Source organism: Ostrinia nubilalis, chromosome 10 (assembly GCF_963855985.1).
Source record: "Ostrinia nubilalis chromosome 10, ilOstNubi1.1, whole genome shotgun sequence".
Lineage (NCBI taxonomy): Eukaryota > Metazoa > Arthropoda > Insecta > Lepidoptera > Crambidae > Ostrinia > Ostrinia nubilalis.
This window is the reverse complement of record NC_087097.1, coordinates 13,931,344-13,946,719: the sequence shown is the minus strand read 5'-3', so window position 1 is coordinate 13,946,719 and position 15,376 is coordinate 13,931,344. Positions and strand designations below refer to the sequence as shown.

Sequence of the window (15,376 nt, the reverse complement as noted above, 5' to 3'; positions counted from 1 at the left end):
AAATTATTTTTAGCGCCCCCCATTTTTATAGTCAAGAGTTGAGCCGCCTCCCAAGCCTCTACACAACGTCCCGATTTTTTTTCTGGGTCTCTTACCGCCCCCCTTTAAGCCTGCAGCGCCCACAAGGGGGCGTTATCGCCCACTTTGGGAAAGACTGATTTAGCCCATTCGTTCGCGCGTTCGTTTCAGCCAAATGACGTCCACTGCTGGGCTTCACAATGACCGGTCCTGCGCCGCCCGCATCCAGGCACCTCCCGCGATCTTCACTAGATCGTCGGTCCTTCACCTAGTGGGAGGTCTGCCCACACTACGTGTTCTGGCCCGTGACATGTAGCCAGTTTTAAAGTCGGTTCCATTGATATTATTAAAGTAATTCACCAATAATTAGGACGTCTATCCATAAGGTGGACAGATGACCTTATAGTAGAGGTGTGTAAGTAGTGGGTAGGCGCTGGATACAGGCCGCTACCAACCGGCCAATTTGAAAATCATTAGGGAAGGTCTATGTTCAGCAGTGGACGTCCTGTGGCTGAAATGATGATTCAAATAATTGTATGATAGACGGATTATCCTGATTCCCTTGAGTTTCAGGTACACTGTAGATATTTACCTATTTTAACGAATAATACTTTAAATTATTATAGGTGTAAGGCATAAGGGATGCGGGCAGCGCAGGACCGTTCATTGTGGAAAACCTTGGGGGAGGCCTTTGTCCAGCAGTGGACGTCATTTGGCTGAAAACGAACGAAGGCATAATAATGACAATTAATAAAAACGATATCTTTTCACAACGTTTATTCACAATCAACTTTAATAACAATCTCATAACTTACATGAATTCAAAGTATTCAATAATTTAAATATTTTATGAATACAAAATGTGCTATGCTATTATAATAAATATCTTAAAACAGTCTCATAAAATATTCTTTAAGCCAACTGATAATGAGGTATTTTGGTATTATTAAGTTTTAATATTTAGAAGTTGTAGACAATATTGTATGAGTAAGTACTGTTTTAAAGGGTATTAATGTCTAGAGTCACGTGTGTATTAAAGAATGGATCTCATAACTCGATTTAATTTCAAGTACAAATTGAGGCTTTCGATTGGTTGAGTTTCAGAGGTATTCCTCGAAACGCACCCATTTTGAGGCGCACCTAATGAAGCGCACCTAAATTAATACTCGAAGCGCACCTCCGTTATGTTGCCTTGGTCCTTTTTATTCATCTTAGTGCTGATTTTTCAATCGTCAGATATCTTTTAACTGAAGAATAAACTTGTCATTTTGACATATTTCCTATACTGAAACTACCTATCAAATGTGCCAAAATTATTCTCTAGTTTAAAGTTATCAGTGTACATACCATGAGTTTACGTTAGGTGTGCTCGCTAGCAAGTACGTCAAAAATCTCTATGAAGATTTTGTTTCTAGAAAGTAGCCGCTAGGGGCGCTGCACAATATGTCATACAATTAATGTCATTTTTTTACGCAGTCGCTAGCGAGCACACCTAACGTAAACTCATGGTAAGCACACTGACGATTAAAAAATCAGCCCTTAAAGTTTAAAATCTTAATATTAGTAAACAAAGGCATGCTTCGAGGATTAGTATAGGTGCCCTTTAAGATGGGTGCGCTTCGCAAAATACCTCGAATTGAGTTTCAGCATTAAGATCAATCACAGGGCATCACTACGACTTATTATTGCGTTGGGTTTTGAGCGTTGTTTTATAGCGTAAGATTCAATGCTGAGGAATAACAAATAAGTACATTAACTAATCCGTCTGATTCTACGTGAACATGTATTAATATTACAAGAATATGTCATAATATTAATCATGATCATCATCGGCATGTGAATATAATGTATTTATTTGCTATGTTTATAATACAATACAAGAAGTCACTGTCTACTTAAAACATACGTACGTCAACAACACATAATACTAATAACTTTTATAGCAAAATAACATCTATTGAAAGTCAAATTAAGGCGCAATGTGTTCAGCTTATGTGCCTTCATCTGTACACACCTACGTCATGTTCCTAGAATTGAATTCAATAGTTACAAGTTATTTGCTCAGCTGTAAACAATACTAAAGTTATGCTATTGTTTTATTGATAATCATGGCTTATGGTGATATCACCTATAATGTCTTTTCCATTCAGACATAAGTACGAGTATTTATACAGGGTGTTAGGTAAATGGGTATATGAGCCGACACTACCCCATGTTAACATGGGCTATTGTCGGCTCATGTACCCATTTACCTAACATCCTGTATATTAACTTTATGCAAAAAATCGATTCAAACTAAAACCTTATTTTTTTAGTTTTTGATAGAGCTGTAATTTTGTTATATTTTTCATTATTCAGTTTATTTCAATTAATAAGCATCGGGGTTTACAAAAATACAAAACGATTTACGAATATTTAAGTGAGATCGACACTAGTGTGTTTAAATACTTTAAAATAGATAAGTAGGTACCTCTAATATAGGCACATAAACGTCCTTGGACATTTTACACTGCGTCATCTAGCCCCACACTAAGCAAAGCATAATAATACAAAACATACTAAGTAAAGCTTATAATACTATGAGTACATACTAAACATATTACTTTTTGTAAATACGAATACTTGAGTAGGTACTTACTTTATTTACAAATAGAAAACAACCAGGCCAATACAAACATAAGTTCATGTGCAAAAGTACATGTATTGGGTGAAAATCGAACATAATAAATCGTATCTATGTTACAATCAAAACTCATAATCGTTCAAAACCACTTTTGACTGCAAAAATCAGTCAATCAAAACCACTTTTAACTGCAAAAACTCTATCACAAGTGGTTTCGTCCGATTTAAAATCTTACCAATCAGCCAACATTCATACAAAGTGTTATGATTAGTGAAAATTAATTGGAAATTATTAAAAATGTGTTATAAAACCATTTTAAAGTGCCCTACCTACTTAAAACTACCTACCCCTACCTACCTACCTGCCCTACTTACCTAAACCTACTTTAGGTACTACAATAATGTTGCTTTTTATTTTTTCTTATTATTTTTAAGGAATCTAGGTATTTGTCAGATAAAATATAAGTAGATTTTGACTGTTTTTTGCGGTCAAAAGTGGTTTTGACTAACGCCCTTTGTCAAAACAACTTTTCCAAAGTCTTCTTCTTCTTCTTTGGTTTATGGCGATGAACTTGCGTTTTTTCGTCACTGAGGGCACACTATTCCGCCTTTTCCAAAGTCAGTCAAAAGTGATATTGACTTGTGATTGATTTTTGCAGTCAAAAGTGGTTTCGACCGATTATGAGTTTTGACTGTGACATCTATAATATGTAAAAACGACAGCACACCAGGCTAGCATAGTGGATGACAGTGGCATCTTATCTGATTGAAATAAGTGTGATTTTGCAATGAAAATTTACAGCCTGATGTACTGTTAGTGGTTTACTTAAGTTAATGGGTATAAAGTCCTTCATGTCTTGTTGGTTACAAAAAAATCGATACTGAATACAAATAAAACCAGTTTTATTGCGTTAGTTTTTTTACTCAACATAATATTATTAGTAGGCCAAGGTGTTCCTCATCTTCGCAAAAATAATTTATTAAGCATAATATATTAAAAAATCATTTAATTACAAATGTTAAGTTAATTTAAGGTTAAATATAATAAGCCGTGTGGTGACGGCAGAGTAGAATACATTTGTCACCAACCCCTACTCTTCCCGCGGGTGTCGTAAGAGGCGACTTAGGGACTACACATCAAACAGAGAATGGGCAGCAGCGCTCTCTGAAAAACATCAATCTTTTAAACTGCGATCTCCAACCCGCCTGCCTAGCGTGGAGATTATGGCAAAACCCTCCACTATAGTGGAGGAGGCTCATAGTCCAGCAGTGGACTGTAAAGGGCTGTTGATGATGAAGGTTAAATTATTGAGAATCTTTGGGTGCTTCGATATCTTCCACACTGACTATACATAGACACATAAGTACACACACAAGTATCTATCTAACACTAACGCCCGTATTCACAAACATTACTATGAGGTCTCACAGTGCGCGTGGGCGCACAGGGTCACACACGAACCACTATTCAACGCTGTGCATTTGATTTGCTGCTTCACATAAGCAAGCATCGTTTGTGAATACGGGCGTTAATACAGTTATTATGTACTTAGTTTTAGAGTAGGCGCACACCGTTGATTTTTAGTTGGCAGATAGTTGTGCCCGATTTAAAATTGTATGAAGAATCGGCCAAATCGAATCGGCGTAGTGTGCGCACTCCCATACATGCCCATACTGATCAACTGCCCGACTAAACTATCGGCCGACGAAAAATCAACGGGGTGCGCCTACTCTTAGAAAGATAAGTTTAATACTACTTAGTGATTACTAAAAATACGGAACGGTTAATTAAATACACAACATTCGACAATCCTTTTAAATACTTAAAAATACTTAAAGTTCACACATATTGTATACTCTTAATTTCGAAAATTGGTTCACGAGTGACGAAGTTATTTATGATTTAAATAAGAACTACCTACAATTGCGAGGGAGAGTGGCATTCCAGCCAGGTACGCAGTTAACTCGACCGGGTTGGTACTAAGATGGCACAGCGACCCACTAAGTGAGTTTTGACCTCCTATAATAAGAATCTTACGGTCTGTTCTGAGTCACCTCCAGATAATTTATCGACCTGGAGATCGCGTAGGTTCTTCGCAACTTCATCTCCCAGCGGTAACTGGGACGACCAACTGGTCGACGGCCACTTGGCCTTCCAAGTACGCTTGCTTCACAGGATAATCCTCTCCCATTCCTTCCAGGTGTCCGAGCCAGCGAAGTCTGTGAGCTTTTCACCAATGATCTTTGGCACAGCAACGAGTTCTTGCTCCTACTCCTCCAAGTGCCATCTACTATGCGCACTAGCCCCAGAATCTTCCTCCAGATTTACCTCTCAACCACTAGGAGCTTGGTTTCTTCTTTGACAGTGAGTGTCCAGGTCTCACAGACGTACGATGTAGTCGAAAATAACATATTTTTTGAGTTAAGAGACGCATTCGCTCTTTTGGATTGGGAAAATCGGGATACGATTTGCCCATCTTCACAGATGTTAACTGTGTGAGTTTTGGTACGTTGATCGTTGTGAAGTGATGCATTATTTGATATAGGCGGTCCAAGGCATAGACTAGAGATTATACGTTTTGGTATAAATCGAATATCCAAAATCAGTTGACCCAAATATTAGTTTGTAAGTTTTACTCGTCGTCGTAGCAGCCCTCGCCCGAGAGTCTCTCAAATCTGTAACAAACAAAACTTTACTTTAGGAAGTTCAAAGAATGACACACACACACACACACACACACACACACACACACACACACACACACACACACGCGCGCAACTTATTTGATCAGCCCCATAAACTATATTATGTTATAGGTATATTATGTTTATTTTTCTGTGTAATTTGAAACTATATCAAACACATTTGTACCAAACTCAAGTCCCCAAAAGACAGGACTACCTAGTTTGGGGACTACTAGTAAGTCACCTGAATTCCTATTAGTATAACTACTTTGTAAACTTATGGAACTAAAGTGCATTTTTCTGGAAATAAATTTATTCTTATTCTTATGTTCCCATGAGCAGGTGTCAAATCACTATATTGGGCTCAAAGAGACACTCAATGAGCGCTTAAATTCAGTGTTTTTATATTTATCACTTCTCACTTCTCTACACTTTGGAATCCCAAAATATTTAACACCAGATAAATTCCAATAAATATTTAAAGAAGCATTAAAACAGGTTGGCCATGCTTTCATGAACTAACCCTCCACGGAACCCTTGTCAAAACTTTTTTGTTTGACTTGCGAAAAACTTTTGTTATTTCTATAATAGAAAGTACTTTGATGTTGTTCAAAACGCTTATCTAATAACTTCTGTCTTCGCTTGACCAAATATTGTTGCAAGCTGATTTGTTCTCTATTGTAAATATGATAAGATGCAAATTGATTAGCGCCTCTACTATGAGTTTTCTGCTATCTTTAGAACAATATTTGCAAGATTACTTTTTACTTTCTTCAGTAAAGTATATTATGTAGGTACATTTATGTACCTTTTGACATCTGCATATAGGTATTGCACTTTTATCTTTGATTCTTCAAACAATATTATCGCTGAAAACAAGTTACGTAAAATCAAATGAATGAAACAAGATAAACAATGCCTCTGTTCAAATTATTACTCCCGAAAATAGTAAAATCTTTTAGCATTCCTATAGATAAAGCACATCAACCTTATCGCTCAAAGTATAGAGTGTGAAATACCTTGTAGTTTTGTAGACTAACTAAATTATTCGTACAATTTGCAGATTACTATCATATTAACCGAACATGTAATCTTTTAGTATCATTAGTATATTTATAGGAATTTTCCTGTAACTCAATAGATTGAGGAAAATCATGCACATTTCTTCAATAAGTATACTGTCATCAGCATAAGTAATATTTTCCAGACTTCAAGGTCCTGGGTTTGTTTTACAGTAGGGGCAAAATGTTTTATTCCATTTCGATTGGGATGATGATTGGGTAATGAAATCGAAATTCTACATATATCTATCAGACAGAGAATGAAAAACTTATGAGTAAAAAATCTGCTCAAAAGTGACGTCACACGACTTTTCAACTCGATGTAGCATTGTTATTATTTAATTAAGAAAAACAATAAAAAATACGCGTCTAATATTTTCTAATTATCTGTCTGACGGACAAATAATTGAAATTTTGTGATCTAGCCTATTGGTGGCAGGTAGCGCTTGTTCTAAGTCCGCCTAGCTACTCCTACCATGGACGAAAACTCGCGGCTACATTTCTTTGGGCTTCGGTGGAAACCGTCGGGTTTTAGTGGGTAGGCCCCGACTTTATGTGGTCCCACATTACCCACTGGCCATCCCCATCGACCAGTGGGTATGCGGAAAGCATTTCCCGGTGTTTAAAAAAAGCAACTCATAACATCTTACCTAAGACTACTGCCATTACAACCACGTTAACATCATCATTCTGTTTCGGCAGTGAGAGATAAGATATACGAGTAGCTAGTTCATATATTGACTCCAGATGAAGCTCGCTTCTACCTTCGGCCTGATCATAATTTTTCATTAGTTAAGATGCAAGCTAAGAGGCATCCAAATATGTGTGTTTATTATTATGATATACCGTCATTCGCGCCCATGAGTAATGAGTACCGTTATCAGTGATTGACCAAATGTAATCGATAACCTTCGTCAGGCCTAACACCTTGCTTCCTGCATTGGATCACTCATGTATCATATGTGACACAGTCATGTGTAAAGTATTTACGTGGGCAGGTATTGGGGCCTTTCTCAGAACCTTATTAGCATACTCTCGTCACTTTTTTGTTATATAAACAAATCAACTAACACCATTCGAAATCTTCCTCGAATAATCTTTATTACGCACTAGCTGTGACCGCGACTTTTTACGCGTGAATATTTTTCTTTACTGCTTCGCGTCTATTGGCTGTAGGGTGATGTTATATACTGGGCTATATGGAAACCATTAAATTTACTACGATGATGATCATGAAATTTCCCAAAACAGACGTGGATAAAGACACGGGCTTGACCTATCTATACTTAATATTATATCTGCTTGAACGCGCTAATCTCAGGAACTACTGGTCTGATTTGAAAAATTGTATAGCTTATTTATTGAGAGAGTCTTTAGGTAACATCACCCTACAGCCAATAGACGCGGAGCAGTAAAGAAAAATGTTGCAAAAACGGGAAATATTACTCAAACTATTACGCGTACCAAGATTAAGCACTGCTAGTAATATAAATAATAATTAGTTGCTATGTTAAGCTACCGAGACGCCAGCAGCGCCTGCGCCGGTGCGGTGTGACTCATCCACCTTATCTCGTAACCTGATGACCTATCGGCCTGCAGTGGCGCGTTAAAACTAATATTTTTTTTTAATAATATCTCTCCTTGATAACGATCGTCAAAAGAGAGATGCAGGTTAGTCTCTTTTTCAACCAAATACCTACAGTGATTTCAGTTCTCTTACGCCAGAACGTATACTGTAGGTATTTAGTTGAAAATGAGGCTGAGTTTCTTCCGCCACTTCTTCTTAGCACCAGCCCTTATGTTGTCCCGAAGTGGTGGTAGGGCAAGCTATATTTGGGACGTGTATAAGTGCCCTGGAAAGGGCCTATGCACTGAATAAACTATTTCATTTAATTTATTGACCTTCCCTGCCCTTTCGTCCCTATGTCTGTGAGTCCTCCACCTGGACATGAACTTCCCTGGCTTACCTGGACTTCGGACGCAGGTCGGCCGTAGTAACAACAGTCGTCTCTACTAAATTTGATAGAAATTTTAGCATAGGTGTTCAGTATACTATTAAAATATAAAACGTCAGATTACGCCGGTAAAGGTTCGGCCAAACCAACGCGATCACACGCGATCAGCCGGCGTGCAGCGATACCAGACTTGAATGCATTGATCGCCATCGCTGCACGCCGGCTGATCGCGTGTGATCGCGTTGGTTTGGCCGAACCTTTAATCAAATTTAATCATTTCTTTAGTACACACACAGTGTGATGTGTGAATATACTTATGGCCTTTTTGAATAAGACTTTTTGAAACTAAACAAAAGTATACATAGATGACGTAATTGTCTTTGTAAGGGCTTTTCGTACATAGGCTTATAGATGTGTACCTACCTTGAAAGACTTATGCCAAAGCTCTACGCGAAAGCTTATAAGCTCATCACCACTTTTGAATCCCAGACGTAACGTAAACAATGATACGAGTGCGTGAGAACTGAATCCAAACAACAAATCCGTGGCAGCAGTAGACACATGATATTGATACAGAATTTTGCTCCGCACTTTATTTTGGTACTTATTACTTTCAACAGGGTTTCCCAACCTTTATTTCGCTGAGCCTCCCTTAATTAAGTTTCAACAAAAATGAGAACCACGAAATTGTTTATGAGTAAAAGATAGACTCAAGCGGGAAGGTTCGAGCAGGCTCCCCGAACCAATAAAAATTTCATGCCCCCTTTCTTAAATTTCAATAAAAATAAGAACCATGCAATTGTATGAGTCAAAGATGGATTCAAGCGGGAATGTAGCACGGGGGTGCGCATCACACGACGTGCACTGTTGTGACTTGTCTAAACTCGTATCATTATGCCCTATATCCCTTTTTTGTAACATATTTCTTTACTGCTCCGTCCATTTTGGCTGAAAGATGATACAATACAACCCAAATGGCACATAATAAAGCCTTCTTCGATAAATGGGCTATCCAACACAAAAATATTTTTTCAATCGAGACCAGTGGTTCTTGAGATTAGGCGTTCAAGTAAACAAACAAATTCATCAGCTTTATAATATTAGTAGTATAGATAAAAAATATAGAATTGTACTCACTCTTCGCAAGTGATGCAGTAAAAAGGCCTGGGCTTCCACACCATGCCCTCAGGACACGCTCCACCACCGTTGATTAAACTCCTCTTCATTCTTCGAAACCTATGTTGCTGATCAAGCTTCCCACCTTTTAACTCATTAGTCACTGTTTCGATATATTCAGAATTTACACTTCCATATTCTTTTAAGTCATATTTTGTTTGTTTATTTTCACTCAACTCGTCCACAACCGTAGGGAATGTACTTGCCGCATTAAAAATCCAAACACAGATGATTAGGAAAATCAGTTTCGCCATTTTGACTCGCCCTTCGCGGTAATTTAATCTTAAAATGCAAGAAAGTATAAAAATTGCGTTCGAAAGGCGCGTGCGCACGTCTGTTCGGATAGCGGTTTGATAACTGACTGGCATTGGAGGCAGTGAAGAGGGACATTTACGCGGCGCCGTGAAAAATCACCGCATATCCTATCAATTTTATTATTACTCAATTTTGCACGATAAGTTATGACGCGCCATGTTGCAAGCAGCGTGTGTGGTGTGGGCGTGGTTATCTATTTTTTTTAGCAAAAAGTATTAACATTAGTGCACAAATTACTAAATCGTAAACCTAAGGTTCGTTCGTTCGTTCGTTTCAGGCAAATGACGTCCACTGCTGGACAAACCGAAGGTAAATATGAGTATTATGTTAGGAGTAGGTCCATCTCTATTGCGGTCCAGAAGTCGACCTTCGACAACCCGAAGCCGAGTCTCCATTAGGCTATTTTCACCTCTGTCCTACCTTTCGCAAATTATTATCATATGCACTATGTCAGTCAGTCAGTCAGTCACCTTTGAGTTTTATGTATTTAGATACATAATATTAAGTAAATACATAATATCTCTCATTATGCTTTAGAAAATCTAAAGCATAACTGTCGTATAGATTTGATGATTTTTTATAGACACCAAAACTGCAATTTTATAGCTGCTACCGAATTTTTCACATAAAAAAAAACTGCGATTAGTATTGAAAATGCATAAAATCCAAACTCATTCCGAAAAGTCATCAAGGTCAAAGTTAAGGGTGACTCACACTCTCACACTCAACCGGTACTACCGTTGCCAGGCGTCCCGGTAGCTTTCACGAACAGTTCAAAACCGTTATAAATAAAGGTATTTTAATCTGTGAAAAAATGACAGATTGACAGGACTCTACGGAGGCACGGGTTCAGATTTTCAAAAGTTGCCCTTATTTTATTCTAATACTAGCGGCCGCCCGCGACTTCGTACGCGTGGATCCCGTTTTATCCCCTTTAAATTAATCCTGAATTTTCTTTGCTATAAACCTCACGGAGCCCGAGACCTTTCCAACGAATGCAAAACCGTGGAAATCGGTTCGTGCGTTCTGGAGTTATAGCGTCAGGAAGGAAAACCCGACTTATTTTTATATAGTAGAAGATTATAAAGAGGAAAGATTTTGATTGTTTGTTTGTTTTTATTGAATAAGCTCCGATACTACTGGACCAATTTGAAAAATTATTCTTCCTTTAGAATTCTACATTATTTCTGATGAACATAGTCGGCACAACGAAGTTCGCCAGGTCAGCTAGTTTAAAATATGTCAATGCCAAAAAAGGTACATTGACCACAAACAGGGTCTTTACCCTATAATTTCCGCAAAATGTACAATATCTTGTTTTTTTTACACAAAAAAAAAAGATATTGTACATTTTGCGGTGTACAAAATAAAGTTAAAATTAAGTTTGAACTTTAATACGCATTAAAAATAACATAATAATATGACGTTTACATAAAAACATTGTTCTTCATGAGTTTCGAAATAAAGGGTCGAGCTAATTTCATTTCTTCAACGGGCAATCTTCGTCAGTGTTAGTTTCGTACCTGTAACAAAATAAATATTTTAGTTAATGTTACGACATCATAGAGAAATGATGAGATATGCCACTATTTCTTTAGAATTAAGTTCGTGTCCTAAAACCTTCTCTTATAAATAAAAATGAATTGCTGTTCGTTAGTCTTCCTAAAACTCGTGAACGGCAGTAGGTACCGATTTGGTTAATTTTTGTCTTGAAATATTTGTGAAAGTTCAGGGGAGGTTTAAACGGCGAAAAAACATAGTTCTTATTACGAAGTTCGCCGAGACAGCCAGTTATGAGTAAATATTAAAATGCTTCGCTTTTCTGCTTCACTTACTCTTTGCAGGTGACACATCTGTTGATCAGCCACACTTTACCGCTAGGGCATCTCCTTGATTGAAGAACTTGGCGTCTTACTCTACTTTCTTCAAAAATGGATTCAGATTGCCCATTTGAATGTCTGATGGCCGACCTTTGGTATTTCGCCGCTGTCGCCAGAGCTTGAGCAGCGACAAACAGCATCAAAATGAATACAAATATGTATTTCGCCATTTTGATTCTTGCAGATCCTGCAATAAATAATAATGATTGTAATTTATTGGAATCGGGGACAAACTGCATAATTCAATAAAAAACTCTATCATTAAGATGTGTTTTGATTAAAATCTAATGATTTTTAGCATTAAAACATTAAACTGTTTTAGTGAATTGAATATAATATTATGTTTTTTGTTTTATATAATTTTTTATTCACAAAACAGCTGGGAAAAAGTCTAAGGCTGAGTTGCACCACCTTATTTTAACCGTAACAATAACAATAACCGGTGCTTTTTGTATGGAGTTTGACAAATTTATGACGTTTGACAAAGTTAAGCCTAAGGCTGAGTTGCACCCCCTAACTTTGATCGTACCTATAACGATAAACCGATGTTATTTGTATGGAGTTTGACAGATTTTTGACGTTTGTCAAAGTTAAAGTAAGATGGTGCAACCCAGCCTAAGTCTTTCTATTTTTCAGGTTGGGGAATCAGGGGTGATTATTGCCTTAAATAATTAATTTTTTCAACACTTTTAGAAATAACATTAAAAAGTAAATAACGCATTTTTTTACCTCGCTCACACTTGCTTTTCTTGATTATAGATTTTCACAGCCACTGCAACAACGCACTTTGTCTTGGCATGTATTCCCTCTAAAGGATCTCAGTGTATAATTCCAAAAGTTTTAGTCCGGCGTGTAGCAAATCCCGCGATGGTAGAACGAATATAATTTTATTTATTGTTTATATACCCAACTTTATCTGTTTGTGGCGCAGACTTGACTGACCACATTCGGCGCTGGCCGATGTCAACGTATTTTTGCAATGAATTAGGCTGCCTGAACACAGGCGACTCGCAATAGTCACAAATCAAATCAAATCAAAAAATGTTCAAATTGTATATATTTATCTGAAGCCAGTGTGAGCTCTAATGGAGAAGTTTTGTGATGTTGAAAACACTTTATTTCACTGAATAAAAGTAATAAGATAGTGTTTTTTAAATCGGTCCAGAGAAGGCTTGTTAAAGTTAAACAGTTACCATAAAAACCCTGTAACTTTAATTTGTAGAGATACTTTCGTGATTCTTTCACACATAAGTTTCATTATATTTTCAAAGATTAATAGGAAAAATAGGAAACTTCCCCATTATTCTTGCAATGACAGGGACTGGACTTGTAGTTCATCATCATCAACATCGGTTTGATTGTATAAACTATCGTATTATATCAAACATTTATTCTTTTATGACAAGCAGATACGTGTAAAGTTTATGGAAAAGTAAAGTTTTTAAGGGTATTTCGGTGGTTGATTACTGATTATGTTAGGTTAGGACCATTGTTGATTTTTTAAGTTGTTTTCGCGAGTGGTTCTTGTGTGGTCAGCCTTAATGATAATTATAATTAGTCGGAATCAGAATCACATTTTTGTATTGAATTGCGTCCAAACTTTTTTTTTTTAAATTTTATAATGAGTTAGCTGCTCTCGTTAAGTTAAAATGCAAAATCATTTAAAACACGTTCAATAGAATTTAAATGACCTTATTATGTTTATTTAAATGTCAATAATTAAATTATTTAAAAAATCTGTTTCTTAAGCTTTAGTTAGCTGTTACTTAGGCTTGCTTTCTGATTACACGTGTATTCCTGAATTACACAACATAGCTTGTAAGTTGTAACACGGTAATAATTACCGTGGTTGTAATTAGGGCATGTAATATCGGAAGGTTTTCAATTCCGATATTGAATTCCGATATTAGATCTCAATATCGGAATTCCGATATTAATATCGGAATTGAGTTCATGTGCTATAAAATTAATATTTGGTTATATTCGTAAGAATTCTGGATTGTTTACAATAAAATAAAATCCTATAATTTTTGCACGTCTGTGATCAGACTAAACACATCATGATCCTATTTTAATATTGTCACCCTGTATTACTGTGTTTTTAGCAAATAAACGTTTTGAATTTGATTTTTTTTTGAATTTGAATGATTGTAATCAAAATCTTTAATTTGGTACAAAACAGCACTTCATAAAATTGAAGTTTTAAAACCATTTTTACGTTATGGGTATCCATTTCATTTGGTTTTTTATGTGACAAGAGGTAAACGAGCAGACGGATCACCTGATAATGAATGGTTACTGATAAATAATGAGCTTATATGGACTAGCAAATAATTAAAGTGTTTTTGTAAAATCACAGGTATCAAACAAACTTTTACTCCTTCATTATATTACCCTGTTTTATGTTGGCGGAACGAATTTTAGAGTCATTAAAAATCACGTGCTACAAAAATTGTAGAGAGTGGTAAAAAACTTGAATATTATTATGCTTGTAATTTGTTCCTTTTTGATTATTCGATGTACAACTCACAAAACCACGGGCCATCATCATGTCAGCCATAGGACGTCCACTGCTGAACACAGGCTCCGATAATGATTTTCACAATGGCCGGTTGGTGGCGGCCTGCATCCAGCGCCTTCCTGCTACCTTTATGAGGTCGTCGGTCCACCTTGTGGTTATGAGTCCTACGCTGCGCTTTCCGGTACGTGGCCTCCACTTCAGAACCTTGCTGCCTCATCGTCCGTCTGTTTTGCGTACTAAGGCAGAACCGTTGGAAGACCTTATCACAATGCTCGAAGACCTTAATCAAGTTTCCCAACAGGTAGGCCTTCGGATGAATATGGAAAAAACGAAGCTTATGTCGAATGTCCATGTTGCTCCTTACCCAGTTTCGGTTTGGAGCTCGATTCTCGAGATTGTTGACAAGTAAGTATATGTCTATCTCGGACAAACGATCAGCTAGGTAGTTAGATGCAATTTCGAAAACGAGGTAAATCGTCGAATACGAAGACGAAAGTCTTCAATTAGTGTGTGTTACATACGGTGGTGATGATATACGGCTCGAAAACGTGGCCTTTGAATATAGGACACAACGTGCTATGGAGAGGGATAAGCTTGTTGTTTCTTTACGAGATCTAATCAGAAATGAGGAGCTCCGTAAACTAACTAAGGTCGCTGACATAGCCCGACGGACTAGCAAGCTGAAGTGGCAATGGGCAGGGCACATAGTAGTTAGTACGCAGAACTGACGGTCCATAGTCCAGTAAAATTAATGTTTGAAAGGGAGTTGAGATGTCGTTCTTTGTTGACCAAGTACCTATGGCAAATGCTAAAATTGATTTAGAACAAGTTAAATTAACCATAAATAGTAAAGATATTAAAATATTTGCAGTGGGACAAAAAGTGATGGTGAGAGACATGAGAAAATCATTGGTCTTTGCCAATCATGTACTTTGGGCTTTGTGGCAGGTTGTGGCGAGTTTAAACGCTTTGTTTAAAATCTCAATTAAAACTTTTATCTGATTCCGATATTACGATATTGGGTCGCTCAATATCGGAATTGAAATATCGGATCTCGCAGTCCGAGATTCCGATATTACGAGATTCCGAGATTCCGATATTCATGCCCTAGTTGTAATGACATCAATAATGCCGTCATTCTTT

At 37.1% G+C, this 15,376-nt stretch overlaps 1 protein-coding gene and 1 long non-coding RNA gene across 2 annotated transcripts in view; one reads left to right on the top strand and one right to left on the bottom strand.

The window, feature by feature from the left end:
* Nucleotides 1-15,376, top strand: part of LOC135075455 (receptor-type guanylate cyclase gcy-25-like) — a 53,524-nt gene that overhangs the window by 21,316 nt on the left and 16,832 nt on the right. The gene's annotated exons all lie outside the window — the stretch shown is intronic.
* On the bottom strand, nucleotides 11,205-12,649 carry LOC135075614 (uncharacterized). The gene is made up of 3 exons (XR_010258070.1): nucleotides 12,442-12,649; nucleotides 11,668-11,899; nucleotides 11,205-11,355 (listed from the first exon to the last, which is right to left on the bottom strand). It is a non-coding gene; the product is annotated as an uncharacterized LOC135075614 (long non-coding RNA).